This window comes from Neofelis nebulosa, chromosome 1 (assembly GCF_028018385.1).
Source record: "Neofelis nebulosa isolate mNeoNeb1 chromosome 1, mNeoNeb1.pri, whole genome shotgun sequence".
NCBI lineage: Eukaryota > Metazoa > Chordata > Mammalia > Carnivora > Felidae > Neofelis > Neofelis nebulosa.
Genome location: NC_080782.1, coordinates 225825396 through 225841825, shown reverse-complemented (window position 1 = coordinate 225841825; position 16430 = coordinate 225825396). Strand labels below are relative to the sequence as shown.

The 16430-nt window shown below is 42.6% G+C and overlaps 1 long non-coding RNA gene across 1 annotated transcript; it reads left to right on the top strand.

Moving 5' to 3' along the window:
* The first annotated feature begins 11642 nt into the window (after positions 1 to 11642).
* LOC131497953 (uncharacterized) lies at positions 11643 to 13991 on the top strand. Its single transcript, XR_009255237.1, has 2 exons — positions 11643 to 12041; positions 13377 to 13991. It is a non-coding gene; the product is annotated as an uncharacterized LOC131497953 (long non-coding RNA).
* The last annotated feature ends 2439 nt before the right edge of the window (positions 13992 to 16430 follow it).

The window sequence follows — 16430 nt, the reverse complement described above, 5'->3', positions numbered from 1 at the left end:
CCAGGAGCGCAGCGTGATGGCCAAAGACAAAGAAGGGACAGCAGAGAAAGAAAACCAAGGGAGCAGCGAAGCAGAGACCCGGCATTATTTCCAACATTCGAGCACGCACTCACACTTCCAGTCCTTCATCAGATAAGAATGTTTTGCGCAAACTGGGCCAATTTACGCCGCACAGGAAAGCCTGTAGCTGCGCTCTCGGCCCACCACTTCCTGTGGGAGTCAGCGCAACAGGCTCAGCCCTTCCATTCCTTTGACCAAAATGCTTCCAAGCCCGAGGAAGAACCTCATTGCTCATCCTGCCATTTGCTGGAAGGAGTCCACGGTCAGCCCCCGGCAGTCATTAGGGGAAGTATGGTCCATTTCTCAGGTGTTTTCTTTCCCGCGTGTGCGTGCGTGTGTGCGTGTGTGTGTTTGCGTGCGCGCGCACGTGCCTGTGCGCGACCGTAAGAGAGCTTAACCTTCTTTTGGCTCCCTGCGTTCCAGTTACTCACTGTTCACGCCAGTTACTCCTTTACAGTTGTACTTGTAAGTTTCCTTTTTCCATGCCAACGCAAGCAAACTTGAGGTACAGGAAAAGGCCTTCTGCTGGCGTGGAGCTGACCTCCATCCCCAGTCCCTTTTCCGCAGGGCTCCAGAACCTTGCATTCAGGGTGCAGAGACAGGAAAAATTCTCCGGGAGGCTGCCGGCTGCCAGTCAGTCTTTGGATTTTCATTCTTATAGATCCATTGTTCATGAGGCCAAATGATAAAAAACACATAAATGATATGGTGTCATTTAATGTTTTAAAACACTATTCAAAAAAGTTTCCATGGTGATCATCTTCAAACTTCTTCCCAATAGTCCTCTGACTTACTCTTCTTTCCTCCTGCTTCCCTTCCTCCCTGATTACTCCTATGAGGGTAATAATGAGACCCCATAGTTTGTTTCCCATGTGCCCCTCCCCCCACCAGGCGACCGCTGGCAAGTTCTGTCACCCCAGTCTCCTTTTTGATATCCCAGCAGGTCTGAGATGGGAATGGGACTCATCTTGTTCAAGCCCCCTGGTCCCCAGAGTTCTACTCTTCTCTTCTGGTTCTTCCTGGAGGGGTTTTCTCTGGGGGCTCCTGCCCCTCACCCCAATCTGGATCTGCTCGAAGGAAAAACGCTACTCTGGTTGGAAGGTTCTTTGGGCCAACTGAGAGCCTCAGAGTCTCCTGGTCTCCCTGCAATAAAAAACTTCATCCCAGAGCTGACTCTAGGCTGGTTCTACATTATATAAGAAGCAAGATGGTGACTCTTTGTTCAAGGATGGAGACCAGTGAGATGAAATGGCACGTCCTCCATCCACACAGTTAGTGCACCCCACAGGACTAAAAAGACTCAGATCTGAGCTTTCAGTCCGTGTTCTCTCCAGCATCCAAATCCTGGTAAAACCAAGCTGTAGGGTACATCAGCAGAGGGTCAGTGAGAAAACTTCTTGCTCAGAGGACTTGGTCCTTGGGTTTTTTATTACATTTCTTCCTGAATAGAAGGAATTATTTATTTTCATTAGGAAATCTGAAGGAGTGAAAGCCCAGAAACCCTGGGTGGGGACTGCATAATTTATAGAGAATTCCACAGAGGGCAGGGCACTGGAAAAGAGAATGACTGATGCGACCAAAAATTCCAGAAATGAAAGGAACCTAAAGATCTTCTTCATAAATATCAGATTCTTAGTAATCTGAGGTTATTCTTGCTCAGTGTTTTCAACATTTTTAAATCTATGTTCTTCCATGATGCTTTTTCAGTGAAGCCTCCATGTATCTCTATAACCCCAGATTTTGACTCATTGCTCTTATATTTGGGATCATGAAAATACGCACCCTTACAGATTCTTTTGTGCCCCCAGAGGGACTGGGTACTTCCCTTGTCACATCCACGGAGGATCCCTGTAGCACAATACCACACAGGAAGAAAATGTCAAGACCCGGCCTCCCTATAGGTGGTTAGCTGCCTCCCCAAGATAAGAACACATTTCCTGTCTTCTAGTCAAGAGCTTTATCCTCCATAACATTCTGTGTCCCTAGAGTTCAAGTGTATCAAGAATATGAGATGTACTTGGAATTTTCAATTCTTCAAATTCCTTCAAGTGCTCAAAATATCTCCTTGGGGAGAGTTATTCTAGTCATCTTCTGGGAAACAAGCACATGGTATATCTATCATCCAAATGGTTCTTTGGTCAGAGAGAGAAGCCCTGATGTTAGAAGCAGAGAACAGAGCCCCAGCCGCAGTCTCAATCTGCCTCGAACAAAGGGGAGGGAAGTGGATAAGGATGAGGCCCCCGTGACCACTTGAATTTGGCCTGGTAAAATGTGGTGAATGCGTAGCCCCAAATAGCATAAAGCCTAATTCCAGATTTAAAAATTTAAGAATAAAACTAATCGGCCAAGTGAAACGAGAATTATTAGACACTTAAAAGTGCCCCAGGAATCTTTAGAAATTTAAGCAACACTCTATAATTAATACATATGGGATTTTTTTTTTTTAAGAAAGGAAGAGTACAGCTGTACTGTGGACTCACAAAGGAAAATAGAGGGTTTCATCTTGAAAGCTATAAAATGATCTCTGTCTGAGAATATGAAAGAGGGTCGATTCAGACTAGAGCAAGCCCGAGAACTGCAAGGGACAGGAAAGGACAGTAGTCCCTGGAAGGAATGTGTGGGCAGAAGGGGTAGAGGAACTTTTAAGGCTTTTCTGAAAGGATCGGAGAGGAAAGAAACATAGGAAGCTTATTAGCAAGTCAGAGAAAAGTGGATTTAATTACGAACATGACATTATTGGGATAATGAACTGCATCATTAAATTCATCTTTTAACAAGAGGAAAGAAAATATATCCCCCAGGAATTTTTTTCGGGAGGGGGGTGGGAATATGTAGAAATCTGAATCTTTTAAAAGTTGGCCACTAGTAAGGATTCATTTAAAATAAAATGAGTTCAAAAGCAAGCAAAATTACTCTACGGCCTGAGAAGTGGGGAGGGGGCAGACCTTGGAGAGGAAGGGTGGGGGCGTCTGGGATGCTGGTGATGTCCTTTTTCTGTCCCTGCATCAGATGATGGGGAGGGGGTGTACTTTATGAAGATTTGTTGGGTTGTACGCTTGACCCGTGCACTCTTATGTATCCTTAACACAGGGATAAAAATTAAAAATGAAAATTAAATAAGATGGAGGTTTTAAATAAGGTAAATATTAAGATTACAGTGATATATAAATCAGAATCAAGGGTGGTGTAGTAAACTAATGGAATTATAAAGCAGCACATAGATTTTTTTTTTTTAAAGAGAGAGAGAGAGAGAGAGCACAAGTGGGTAACAGGTGCAGAGGAAGAGAGACAGAATCTTAAGCAGGCTTGTCTACACTTAGCGCAGAGCCCAACGTGGGACCCACAACCCTGGGATCATGACCTGAGCTGAAATCGAGAGTCTGTTGCTCAACAAACTGAGCCACCTAGTTGCCTTGACTCATAGATTTATCTATCATCTATCTATCTATCTATTATTTTTTTCACGTTTATTTATTTTAAGAGAGAAAGAGAGAGAGCACAAGCTGGGGAGGGGCAGAGAGAGAGAGAGAGAGACAGAGAATCCCAAGCAGGCTCCATGCTGCCAGCGCAGAGCCCGATGTGGGGCTTGAACTCAACCAACAAAAGATCATGACCTGAGCCTAAATCAAGACTCAGACACTTAATCGATGGAGCCACCCAGGTGCCCCGTGACACATTGATATTTTTAAAGATCACTAGAGAGCTGAAGATGAAAAAAAAAAAACAATCAATCAGTGTACGACCATATTTTACTTTTGCAATCAACCCATTTCTGTACAATTTAATTTCCTTATTTATTTTAAATTTTATCGTGGAGAGTTATAATTAATAAGAATCTTGGGGCACCTGGGTGGCTCAGTCGGTTGGGCGTCCGGCTTCAGCTCAGGTCACTATCTCACAGTCCGTGAGTTCGAGCCCCGTGTCGGGCTCTGGGCTGATGGCTCAGAGCCTGGAGCCTGTTTCAGATTCTGTGTCTCCCTCTCTCTCTGCCCCTCCCCCGTTCATGCTCTGTCTCTGTCTCGAAAATAAATAAACGTTAAAAAAAAAAAATAAAAAAAAAATAAGAATCTTATATTTTATTTGAAAGTAAATCACCACTCTTTTTCTTGTTAAAAATAAATCCAAGTTTCCACACATTCTATTTGTTTAAAAAAGGAATGAGATCATACAGCCAAATGTGACTTTTAAGAAAAGACTAGTCAATCAACCAAAAATAATTTGATTGCCAATTATGTGGCCAATCTGTTATCAGTTATCATTGAGGGTGCTAAAGTCAAAGGTTCTGTTCCTATTAAGAACTAAGAATCTTAGCTGGGGAGAAAAGACCAACAAATATGTGTTCATTGTTCAGTGCTATCTGTATACAAGTGATAGTGTGAATGTAATAGTGTGAACATAGGTGACCTTAAATAGAATGTGACTTTGGCCCTCTCTTCCCATAAAAATTGTTGAAAAATGTTGAAATAATAAACTACTATATTGACTATATTGAACTATGTATAGGTTATAAACCGAAGGCTGATTATTTGTTTCATAGGAATTATCTGATGGACATCAAAATTAGATGTCATCTTATTAGATGGGTTCATTACAATATTTAAAGAAATTGTCACAACAATGAAATTTGCAGCTGGCACTCCAATGACAACATTTTGTGAAAACCCTAGAAAGTTTTTTAAAAAGGAAGGGGAGGAATAGGAAAAATCTCTCAAGTTGAATGTCAATACCAATGGGACTCAATTACCTCCATGATAGATAGGAGAAAATTGGTCAGGATCAAGTTCCAAAAGCAATGTTGGGGTAAGAGTGTAAACCAAACTACATCAGACTTGGGAACATTTCTCAGGAAATGGTGAAACAAATAACCAGAGTCTATGTCTCTGTTGACCCAGAAAGAAAAACTCTCATATTGAGCAATGAAAAAACAGTCTAGGAGAATGAGCAATGGGTCGTCGTAATGTCCACATTTCAGCCTTGTTTCCAGCCCACATCTTTGAGTGAATCAGAATTTTTCCCTTGGTTGAGCTGACTTTTGGCTGAATAAGGGCCCCACAAAAATATTTATGTCCTGGTCCGCTGAACCTGTGACTGTTCACCTTATATGACAAAAGGGACTTTGCAGATATGATTAACATAGGTTTCAATACAGGGAAATCCAGGGGGCTCAGTGTAATCACAACTGTCTTTAGAAGAGGGGGGCAAGAAGGTCAAAAGGAGAAATGAGGAGAGACGAGGACAAAGGAAGCAAGAAGCTGCAACAGTGTAAGGACCGGTTCACAAACCAGGGAACACAGCAGACTCTAGACGCCAGAAAAGACAAGGAAAAGGATTCTCCTCTACACCCTCCAGAAGGAACCAGCCCCAAGGGCACCTGGACTTCAGCCAAGTGAAACTGATTTCTGACTTCTGATCTGCTGATATGGAAATGGACTTGTGTTGTTTTAAGCCACTCACCTTATGGTAATTTTTTATAGCACATTAGGAAACTAAAACATTGAGTAAAGTGCTCAATCTAATTAGACCTGATTTTCTCTAGACTGTTTCTCATGCAGGGCATTTGATTAGTGCGTAGCTTTGGCAGAGGGACAGGTGGTTCAGAGCTAAGCAAGGTCTTCTTCCAGTCATTTTGGGGGCATTTTTTTCTCGTGTGTTTGTGGCTCTAGAATCTCTAAGCTTGGAGCGTTCGTTTTTTGGATTGTTATCGGAACCTACTTACCGGGCAGTGTTCCTGAGATTCATGTCTCTCAACGCCTGTGGCCCACCCCCAGAAGGCATGGGACTTGGTACTCAAACTCCAGGAAAGAAGAAACTGAGGACATGGCTTAAGAAAGAAAATTGGCAAATTAGAGATTAAAACACCAACACTAATGTGTTAGTCTTAAGATGTTTCTAAAGTATTCTTCTACTCAAATATCTTTTTGGTGTATGATTTGTTCCTCATGTTCACAACAGAGACAAAAGTGTGAAAAGGATACTTGTAAAGAAAGAATTTAACACATTTTCCTCTCTCATTGGACACCAGGCTCCCTGAAGTAATAAACTATGAATTATTCCTCTCTGACTCCACAACAACTGGTCAAGTGCCTGGTGAACAGCAGGTGATGAAACATGCTTTCCAAGGAAATAGAAAAGAAAGGAAGGAAGGAAGGAAGGAAGGAAGGAAGGAAGGAAGGAAAAGAAGAAGAAAGAAAGAGAAGATATGTTTTCATATTTTTTTTTTTCTTGAAACGGAGGGAAATAGAGGGCCAGAGCAAATTTTATCAGCCAGAAGATATATAATCTTGAAATTTATTTACAAAAGGCATTATATTTACTTTTAAACCTGTATCAGCCTACCAGGTAAGCTCACTCCTGAACCTAGATTGGAGAACAAAAATTGAGTCTTAGTGGTTTGGGTATTGAGAAATCGTGATAGAGGGGCGCCTGGGTGGCTCAGTCTGTTGAGCGTCCAACTTCAGCTCAGGTCATGATCTCAAGATCCGAGGGTTTGAGTTCCACATCGGGCTCTGTGCTGACAGCTCGGAGCCTGGGGCCTGCTTCAGATTCTGTGTCTCCTTCTCTCTCTGCCCATTCCCTGCTCGTGCTCTGTCTCTCTCTGTCCCAAAAATAAATAAACGTTAAAAAAAAGTAAAAAAAAGAAAAAAAAAGAGAGAGAGAGAGAGAAATTGTGATAGAGAATGGGAGAGTTGGAAAATGAAGTTTCAAATGATAATTGAAAGAAGTATTTGGGGTATTTCAAACCTAAATAACAAAACCCCAACCTTTTTGTGACTTTTGTTATAAAACTAAGGTAGCTATAGGCAGAACCTTGGGGAGGGTTCCCACATGTTGTACAACCATGAAAGTATTGGCAGGAGAAAGACACTTGTCAATCCTTCTAGAAACGTAAGGAGAATGAATGATAAGAAGCTAATACATTGAAAGAAAAAAGGCTAGTGCTTGAATAGGAAGCTGGAATTCCTCGGACCAAATGTCGTGGGCTACATTCAACTGTCCTGGACTTGGGGTTTCTGAAGTGGGCTCCAGAATTTCTAGTGTCTGGGCAAGGATGACACAGTGTCTTGACAAAGGGGGTTTACGTGGTTTGCATGTGGTCTGGCACTGGGGCAGAGGGCACTCTGCACTTTCCACAAGGGGGAACATCTACCCAGCAAAGGGAAGCAGTAGGAAATCCGGAGGCCTGGGTTCTGGTCTGATTATAAGCCCGTGAAAGTTCCTTACCCATCCCCGGGCTGGCTGCAGTTTCCTCCCTTGGAACATGAGAGGTTGAGTCAGACCCCCTCCACGGTCCCCTCCTATTCTGAAATTCTATAACTCTACTCTTGGCCTAGAGAACAGTGTTGTGCATTAATAAGGAATTCTATCTTCTGTCAGGTTCTTTTGCCCCAAACTGTTTAGGTCCTGACTTGTACACAATAAGGAGCAAATAGCGTCTCCTTTTGATCCTGCAGTTAAAAATATTTAGTTTTTTGGTGTTTGAAGCATTCTCTTCAACTAAATATTATAACCTTGACATAGCTGGATTTGTACTTAACTGTTATAAACACACGCTCTTGGCAAGATCCTATGAAGTAATTGACTTACAGTGACCTTGGTGCTGGCAACATAACAGTTCAAGTTTCTCATTATCGTTCTGTGTCAGATAAGGGAATTTTCCTCTCATTCAGCTGATTTTCAGCCTTTGTTTCTTGGGTAGTGGGTAGTGAGGGCTTTAAGATGCCCAACATGCTGTGCTGTGATGTGAATTTCAGCAGCCTATTTGGGGGAGCTATTTTTAGTCTCTTAATACATGATTAATGTGACCATTTTCTCCTTATCACTGTCTTAGATGTAATTAACAACGGATGTGATTATTCTTCCTGGTTGTGATGCCAGGCTATGACACCTTTGAGTCATGACTGCGGCTTTGTAGGTTAAAAGACTACCGAAACTGCTTCTGGTGGGACAGGAGTGTGACGGTCTCTGTGGACTGAGTTTGAAAAATCTGTTTGCAAAGCCACATAGTTATTGATTATACAGTAAGTGTAAGTGGTCCTGCGGTTCAAGCGCCGTCACAAAAATGAACTGCATTTCTCCATAAAACCTCACATATAAATTGGACGAGCATTTTCTTTGCATGGAGTGAGATATGGAAAGATTGGTTCACAGCCCAGGTGGTTCTTCTTTGTAACCTTCCTTTCCACATCAACCTGAGAAAGCACCATGGCGAGTGAGCTGGCCGCACCTCCCATATTTGACGGCGGTCGGTAAAGACTATTTGTTCCTCCCAAGTTAGACTGTGTTCCTCCTGTTCAACGGTGAGCACCAGCATCTGGGGATAGGATCTTGATTTACTAAAACTGATACCAATGTGTTTAGAGCAGTCTGGGAACCACACGGCAAAAGGGAATCTTTTCATTGGTTTTCGGGTAATGGATATGAACTGGAACTTACCTTTTCCTACTCTTTCCCACTTAAGATTCTCATCACCAACTCAGAAGAGTACAGCAACCGAAACAGTCTAGCCCCCTTATTATTTATCCAAACTAACCCTAAGTAGGAATTTCTCATAAATCAAAGTTGCAAGACCTTGAAGAAGAAAAGGGGTGAGAATAAATAATTGACAAGAGCTTGGTACAGGGTCTGATACATTTAAGATGTTTACTAAATGGTAACCATCATTAACATCACGACCTCTTAGACTTTGCCATTCGTCTTTTTAAAATTTATTTTAGAGCATTCACACACCAGGCTTGTGTCCTCTCCTATTCTTACTGTTTAGGAATTTGATGCCTAAATTTCATATTCACTATAGCAAAATTCCACTCCAAGTTATTAATTAGCACATCCCAGAGAGTTAGTTGTAATGGGATTTTAACTGCATCTCTGAAAATTGTACTCTTGCATTTATAAATTAAACACCAGTTTTGAGAGAAGTTCAAATGGAGTCATTTCTGGAGTCAAAAGGTGTATAATTTTATTCCTTTACAAGATACTGATTTGTGCAAAATAATGTTATTTATCTTTAGGAGAGAAATTGCACACTAATAAATATCAGTGAGCTTCAGAAAGCCACTCAGAGGTTGGCCATTTGACCTTTGAGTGAAGTTCAATCCAGGTTGTATCATAAACTTGATTTGGTACCTTAGGAAATTTATTAAATCGTCCGCCTTAATTTCTTCATCTATAAAATGAGAATTATGATATCACACAAGATTCATTCTTATAATATTATGGTGGAAGTGTACATTCCTGGAGGAATGACTCCCAAATACAGTATATTCTTTCTTGGAAAAATGGTGTAAAATCATTTCTGGCCAGGAGGAGACAGATGGGTGAGAAGGATTATCCTGGTGCAGGTATCTCTGTGCGTTTGTGATTCCAGTGCCCAGGGAGGCACTGCTACTAATTTTGAGCAGCTGAAGCCTACATGGCATTAATTAATTACTTAACTAATTAATAAAGTCTATGTGGCATAAAGAAAAGGAATCATGGTTATGGGAGAAAAATAATCTACATCTCCACATGTATTCCCAGAGAATAAAAATTTGCTTCTATTCAAATTTGAAAGAATGCCTATTTTAAAAACCAAAAATATTTACCAGCTGATTATAGAGCTGTGACAGTAATGATGCCAAAGATCAAATTGGACAAATGGTGCCCAGGACAGAGAAGGCCCTTGGTAAATGTTTGTTAAATTAAATCTGAATATAAGTGATGCGAGAAATTTTGGAAATACAAACTACCACCAAATATTAAATATCAAAAATATAAGAGCCAAATATTATTCAGGAAAAATTAAAAATTAAAGCTTAGGGGCACCAGGGTGGCTCGGTCAGTTAAGTGTCTGACTCTTGATTTTGGCTCAGGTCATGATCTCACGGTTCACGAGTTCAAGTCCCACGTTGGGCTCCGTGCTGACAGTGTGGAGCCTGCTTGGGATTCTCTCTCTCTCTTTCTCTCTCTCTCTCTCTCTCTCTCTCTCTCCCTCTCTCTCTCTCTGCCCCTCCCCTACATGTGATGGAAGAGATGGGTGGTGAGCCCTTGGTGGGGAATCTGGGAGACCAGCTTCCCAGGTAAAGAAAACAGCAACCCCTGACGAGATGCCATGGCTTGGGGTTTTGAGGATGACAGGGAGGTCACGTGGCTGCAGTGGAAGGATCAAGGATGAGAACAAAGGAATTCGGGTCAAAGGAGTAATGTGGAATCAGATCACATAGAGACTTTACGTCAAAATAAGAATTTAGACTTTTACTCTGAGATGGATGACTACCTTTTTTTCTCTCTTAATTGTGGCAAAAAGGGAGATTGAGTCTCTGAGAAGTTAAGTAACTTGCCAAGATCGCAGAGCTCCTAAGTGGAGAATATTTTTGACACCGATAACCTGAGCTAATAATTTGGAGACTGGTTGAGGATTCAACCTGATTCAGCCTATTATTATATACAAGGTACAGCCAGAAGGCAGGTAGGGAAATTTTATCAATACCACTTACGCCAGAGCGACTCAGAATTGGATGCTATGTCCATCAAAGTGCACCAGCTGGAAGAGCGACTTTTCTGAAGTCTGTGAACTTTCCAGAAAGATCTTTCCTTCCGGATAATGTCATCATAGTTTCTCTAGAGAGGTTACCTAGGGATGGCAGGTGAGGCTGCTGGGTTTTCACCGTGTGAGCCCAGTGTGAAATACACAGCATGAAATCAATAGTGTCATTCACTCAGAGTGCATCCAAACTCCATACACAGGCATGAAGCAGCCAGGTATCCCAGGCAGCCAATCTTCTCTGGCTCGACTTATCCAGGTAATTGTCTGGAAAGAGTGGCGCAGTCCCGCTGGTGACGAATGTATCTGCCTGCTAAATGCATAGCATCTAGTCCTTGCTGTGTGGTAGGGCACACTGAAAACAAGTTATAACAATTGAGTCAAACGTAGAAAATATGATTAGCCATACAACTGGCTATGGCCACAGCTACATGAAGCCAAACAAAAACAATCTTCAGCCAGCCATCAATGGTCTGAAGAGAGAACGGGTACAAATCCCAATACTCAAATATTTGAATATTTAACAATTCGTAACCTGAATTGATTAAATAATTCTCCTGGCTGCACACAAGGTCTTGAGAGACAGTCGAGAGAAACGGGATCTCCATCTTTACCTTTATCTCTCACATTCTTTTAAATTAGTTCCTTCTCTTTGGTGCTCGAAACATCTGTCCTGTACAAAAATATCTCCTCTGATGCTCAGCACACAATCTCATTTCCGCCTTTCTTCCTACACAAAACGTTCCAAAAGAAAAAGTAACTCTCACTATCATATCCTCACTTACTCTGTGTCTTTTGCAAAGTGGTCTTTGGTCTCTTTAAGGACCTGTGTCTTAAAGATATCTTAATTTGTAAATAAACTCGTAATTACAAAGTTCTCGATTCATACTGGGGATATTGTGATTAACAATAAATATATATATGTGATCTTCCTCCTGGTTTCTGGCACAGAGCAATAAAGAGGTCTTTTTTATGTTAATGAGGTGACTTTTTATGTTAATGAGGTGACCTCACAGATGGGAGGGGGGGTTGCCAGGGGCACCAACCCTGTGATCAGAGGGTTGGAACTTTCAGTCCCACTCTCCAAACTCAGGGGAGGGGAGAGGGTCTGAAGATTGAGTTTAATCACCAATGGTCAATGATTTCATCAATCATGTCTACGTAATGAAGCCTTTATAAAAGCCCCAAAAGGACAGGGTTTGGACAGCTTCCGGCTTGGTGAACACACGGAGGTGCTGGGTGGTGAGCTCAGAAAGCATGGAAGCTCCACACCCTTTTTCCACACCTTGCCCTATGCACATCTTCCATCGGACCGCTCCTGAGTTCTGTCCTTTTGTAATCAGCCAGTAATCTAACAAGCAAAACGTTCCTCTGCGTTCTGTGAGCCCCCCTAGCAAATTAACTGAACGTAAGGAGGGGGCATTGGATCCTCTGACGGATAGCCGGGCGGTCAGTGGCGCAGGTAACAAGCTGGGCTTGTGATGGGGTATGAAGCGGGGGCAGTCTTGTAAGATGGAACCCTTAACCTGTGGGATCTGATGCCAGCTCCAGGTAGAGAGTGTCCATATCGAGTGGAAGTGTAGGGCACCTAGCCAGGGTCAGCGAGTTGCTTGGTAACTCCCCCTGCGCCCCCGCATATTGTACTTGGTCACCAGAATGTTACTGGTCTGTTGACAATGTCATCAACTACTGATCAATTAACTCTTTTTGGAATCACTTCTCGCGCTTTGCTTTCAATGACATTATACTCCTGTTCCTTCTCTTAGTATTTTATCAACCTCTTCCTAGTCTGCCTTAGTATGGACTCTGGTGTTTGTTTTTGTTTTTTAACCAGTGCTTAGAACTAAATGTTCCTGTGGTTCGGTTCCCACTCTCCTTTGGTGTATGTACCACATTCCCTCAAATGGGGAGTTCACTCATTCCCAAGGCTTGAACTTGAAATCTATCTCTGACTTAGTTCTGCCGTCTCATGCTTTATTTTCGTAATCTTTTCGACATTTAAGCCATGGTCTTATGAACACCATGTTGCTGAGTAGCCCAGAAAAAGTCACAACCTCTCTGAGACAACCTCTCCTCTTTTGTGAGACGAAGGAGTTCATCTTTCAGGTTACACATGGATATTTTCAGTCAGAGATCTTGGTTGGAGAAGGAAACTTGAACAGAAAGTGAATTTATTTTACCCTACCTGTGAACGTTAGCATTGCCAGTAAGGTTGGGAAGACAGACTTCAGGGCTGGAACAGGACACCTCCAGGAGTTTACGTAGCTAGAATTAGAGACGAGTCCCACAAGAGGGCAAGTTTGACTTTGCCGACAGGCTACCTCGATAGACATGACCACAGATACTGCTGCCGTCACCATTACAACTATGCTCCATGTGTAGTGAACTAACCACCTGGTCACCATCCTGATATCCCACACAGAATTCAGAGTCTCCACTTGGGACATCCCACTGGTTGCTCCTCGATCATATTGCCTGTGCTCTGGGAGCAGGCAGAGGAAGGATCTAGCTGACCCAACCCCCAAAGGGATTTCCACCCAATAGCAAAGGGGACTGGATGTGGGAGAGCAAATCCCTCTCCCACTAAGAAATGTGTCCCATGGATTTCTCAAAGCTACCTCACACTCAAGACACTGAAACCAGAACCCCATCTGTTACCCGGGTAACTTATGCCCAAAACATCTGCTACAGGTACTCCAGTTACGGATTCTTGCTTCACAAGTCTTCACCGTTTCAGTCAGTAATTACGTTGGTCAGATTGTTAACTTTTTGATCACTTCTTTCTTTTCCCTTCCAGTCCTAGCCCATAGGTTTTGTTAAGAACTGATTTACGGAAGGAGCGATTTAGGGACTAAATGCAACACAAAGCAAATCGCCAAGCATCGTTCTGTCTATCTAACACAAAGTCGTCTTGACTTGAATTCTTGCTCTTAGGTGTGATTTTCAGGATCGTTTCTCCCCTGCAATTTTCAATGAGCTTCATTTCCCAAGAAATGCTTTTTCAACCCTCTGAATGCTAATGACAGAGAACAGAACCTGGTGATTAAGGGCTACCTTCTATGAGAAAAGGACAGCATACTGAGGCAATCCTTTCTCTGGTCTTTTATTCTTTCACTCTCAACACATAATAATCATCATCTTTGGGAAGCGTATTTAACTCAAATATTTAAACATTTGCATATGTCGATGAAAGAAACATCCGACAAATTAGGTGTGATTTGTACCTGCAGAAGCCTACAGATGAAGACGAGGCGAAGGTGTGTCTTCCCTGAAAACAGACATTTTTGCCTTTGCTTTTGATTGTGAAACTCGGCACATCCCTTGGACCCACAACACAATAAAGGAGATAATGTGATGTGATTTGAACATCTATCAATATCCACAGGGGATAATAAATACCTTTGCTACCCCTGAGCCCATGTGTTAAGTGAATTTTCAGTGTCTAGCAGTTGTCGCGGATGCACTTTACGGTTTCCAAGCCTGGGATCTGATTATATACTCAGTGGACTCTTAACCGCATTACGTATTTGAAAAAGCAAACCGCCCGCCATATTTAAAATTAGCACCTGCCCCTACCACCTTGGCATTCCTAACCCCCTTCCCTAGCTCTGCTTTCCCCCCCACCCCCTGTAGCAACTAATCATCTTCTAAAATACTATATGATTTAATTTCATGTGTTTATTATCTATTTTCTATCCCTTCCTGCTAAAGAGTAAGCTCTGGGAGGACAGGGGGCTTCATTTGTTTCATTTACTGATGTCCTAAGAGCCTCAAATGGTGCCTGGCACTTTCTAGGCATGGAAGTAACGTCTGCTGAATGAATGAACAAGCAGCAGCCAGACAGGGTGGAGGACAGCTGTAGTGCCTGAGACGCTTGCCTCTGCTGTGCCTCTGTTTGCACTCAATTCCCAGTCCGTGGTTCCTTCCCTGTAAAAATCCGCTTTTCCCAAGGGTCTTAAAACTCACTCAGCAAAAGCCTTCAGTGACTTCTCAGTTTAATGCACTCCTATTTCCTGGAGTTATTACATTTCAGCAAGGATCACAGTGTCAAGCTAATAGAATTTTTTGAGACTTTTTTTTTTTTTAGAGCATTTTTAGGTTCACAGAAAAACTGAGGGGAAGGTACAGAAATTTCCCACATGGCTCCTGTCGCTCGCGGTGGATGCACAGACTTCCTTACTATCAGCACCCCTTACCAGAGAACACACTTGTCACAATTGTTGAACCTACACTGACAGATACAACGTCCCAAATCCATAGCTTATAGTAGAGCTCACTCTTGGCGGTGCACACGCTGTGGGTTTGGACAAATGTTTGAAGACATGTAGCTGTCACAGTACCAGGCAGAACAGTGTCCTGGCCCTAAAAATTCTTTGTGCTTTGGCTGTTCTCTGCCAACCTCCACAGTCCCTGAAAACGCCTCATGTTTTTACTGTCTCCATAGTTTTGCCTTTTCCAGAATGTCCTATAGCCGGAATCATACAGCATGTAGCCTTTTCAGATTGACTTCTTTTACTTCATTTAAGGTTTTTCCATGTCTCTCAAGGATTGATAGCTCTTTAGGGTCAAGTAATATTCCATTATGTGGATGTACCACAGTTTATTTATCCGTTCGCCGCCTGAAGGGTATCTTGACTGCGTCCAAGTTATGGCAATTACAAAGGAAGCTGCCGTGAACATCTGTCGCCGGCTTTAGGGTAAACATAAATTTTCACCTTCTTTGAGTTAATCTCCAGGAGTGCAATTGCTGGATCATATGGTGAGAGTACATATAGCTTTGTAGGAAACCACCAAAATGTCTTCCAACGTGGCTGTACCATTTTGCATTTCCACCACCAATGGAGTCCTGTCTTTCCACATCTTTGCCAACGTTTGGTGTTGTGGGAATACAGCTTGTATCGCTAAATTTCCACCACACTTTTATGTCTGTGTGCGGCTCGTATGCTCTAGCAGGGGGTAACTTTGGCGTGAAGAGAAATAGACTCAATTCCCCTGATTATTACATAGGATCGCTAATTTATTTATTTTTTTAAATTTTTTTTTTTTAACGTTTATTTACTTTTGAGACAGAGAGAGGCAGAGCATGAACGGGGGAGGGTCAGAGAGAGAGGGAGACACAGAATCGGAAACAGGCTCCGGGCTCCGAGCCGTCAGCCCAGAGCCCGACGCGGGGCTCGAAATCACGGACCGCGAGATCGTGACCCGAGCCGAAGTCGGACGCTTAACCGACTGAGCCACCCAGGCGCCCCAGGATCGCTAATTTATACCTTTGCTGTGGACAGATGTCTGTCCAAAGGGAGTTGTGTCATCTTTTTTCAAGATTTTACTGAAAACTATGAGTTATGTAGAAAGCAAGATAAGTTGCTTGGTATGTTTATCAACTGACTCTAGACGACCCGGACTCACCGTCTTATGTGCATTGTTTTTCTTTCACATTCTCTCCTTTTAAAACCTATAATCGTCACCACCAGTACCATTTTCCTCATTATCTCGTGAAGCTTAATATCGCATGATTTTAAATTTCCTAACCAAATACAGTAAAACCATACTTATCTAAAGGCTGTAACAGGAAACCACAGCACTTTGGAACGGAGTCAATAAGTGATCTCTAGTTGTTTTGAACCACCTAATTAATAGTATCTTTTCAAGATCTCTTTTCTTTCCTTCTTGCCAATTTTCACGATTCTGCTGGCTTTTGGACTCCAGTGGAGGTCCTTTGGAGCAATCTGGTTTCTCGCAGCCATTTCGCCTCGGGTGTTGAAGGAAAGAAGAGTGTAGTCCCGGATTTAGGAAGGATGTGGCTGGGGCTGGGGCTGGAGCTGGGGAGGAAAGCAAGGCCTGGGGGCACCAA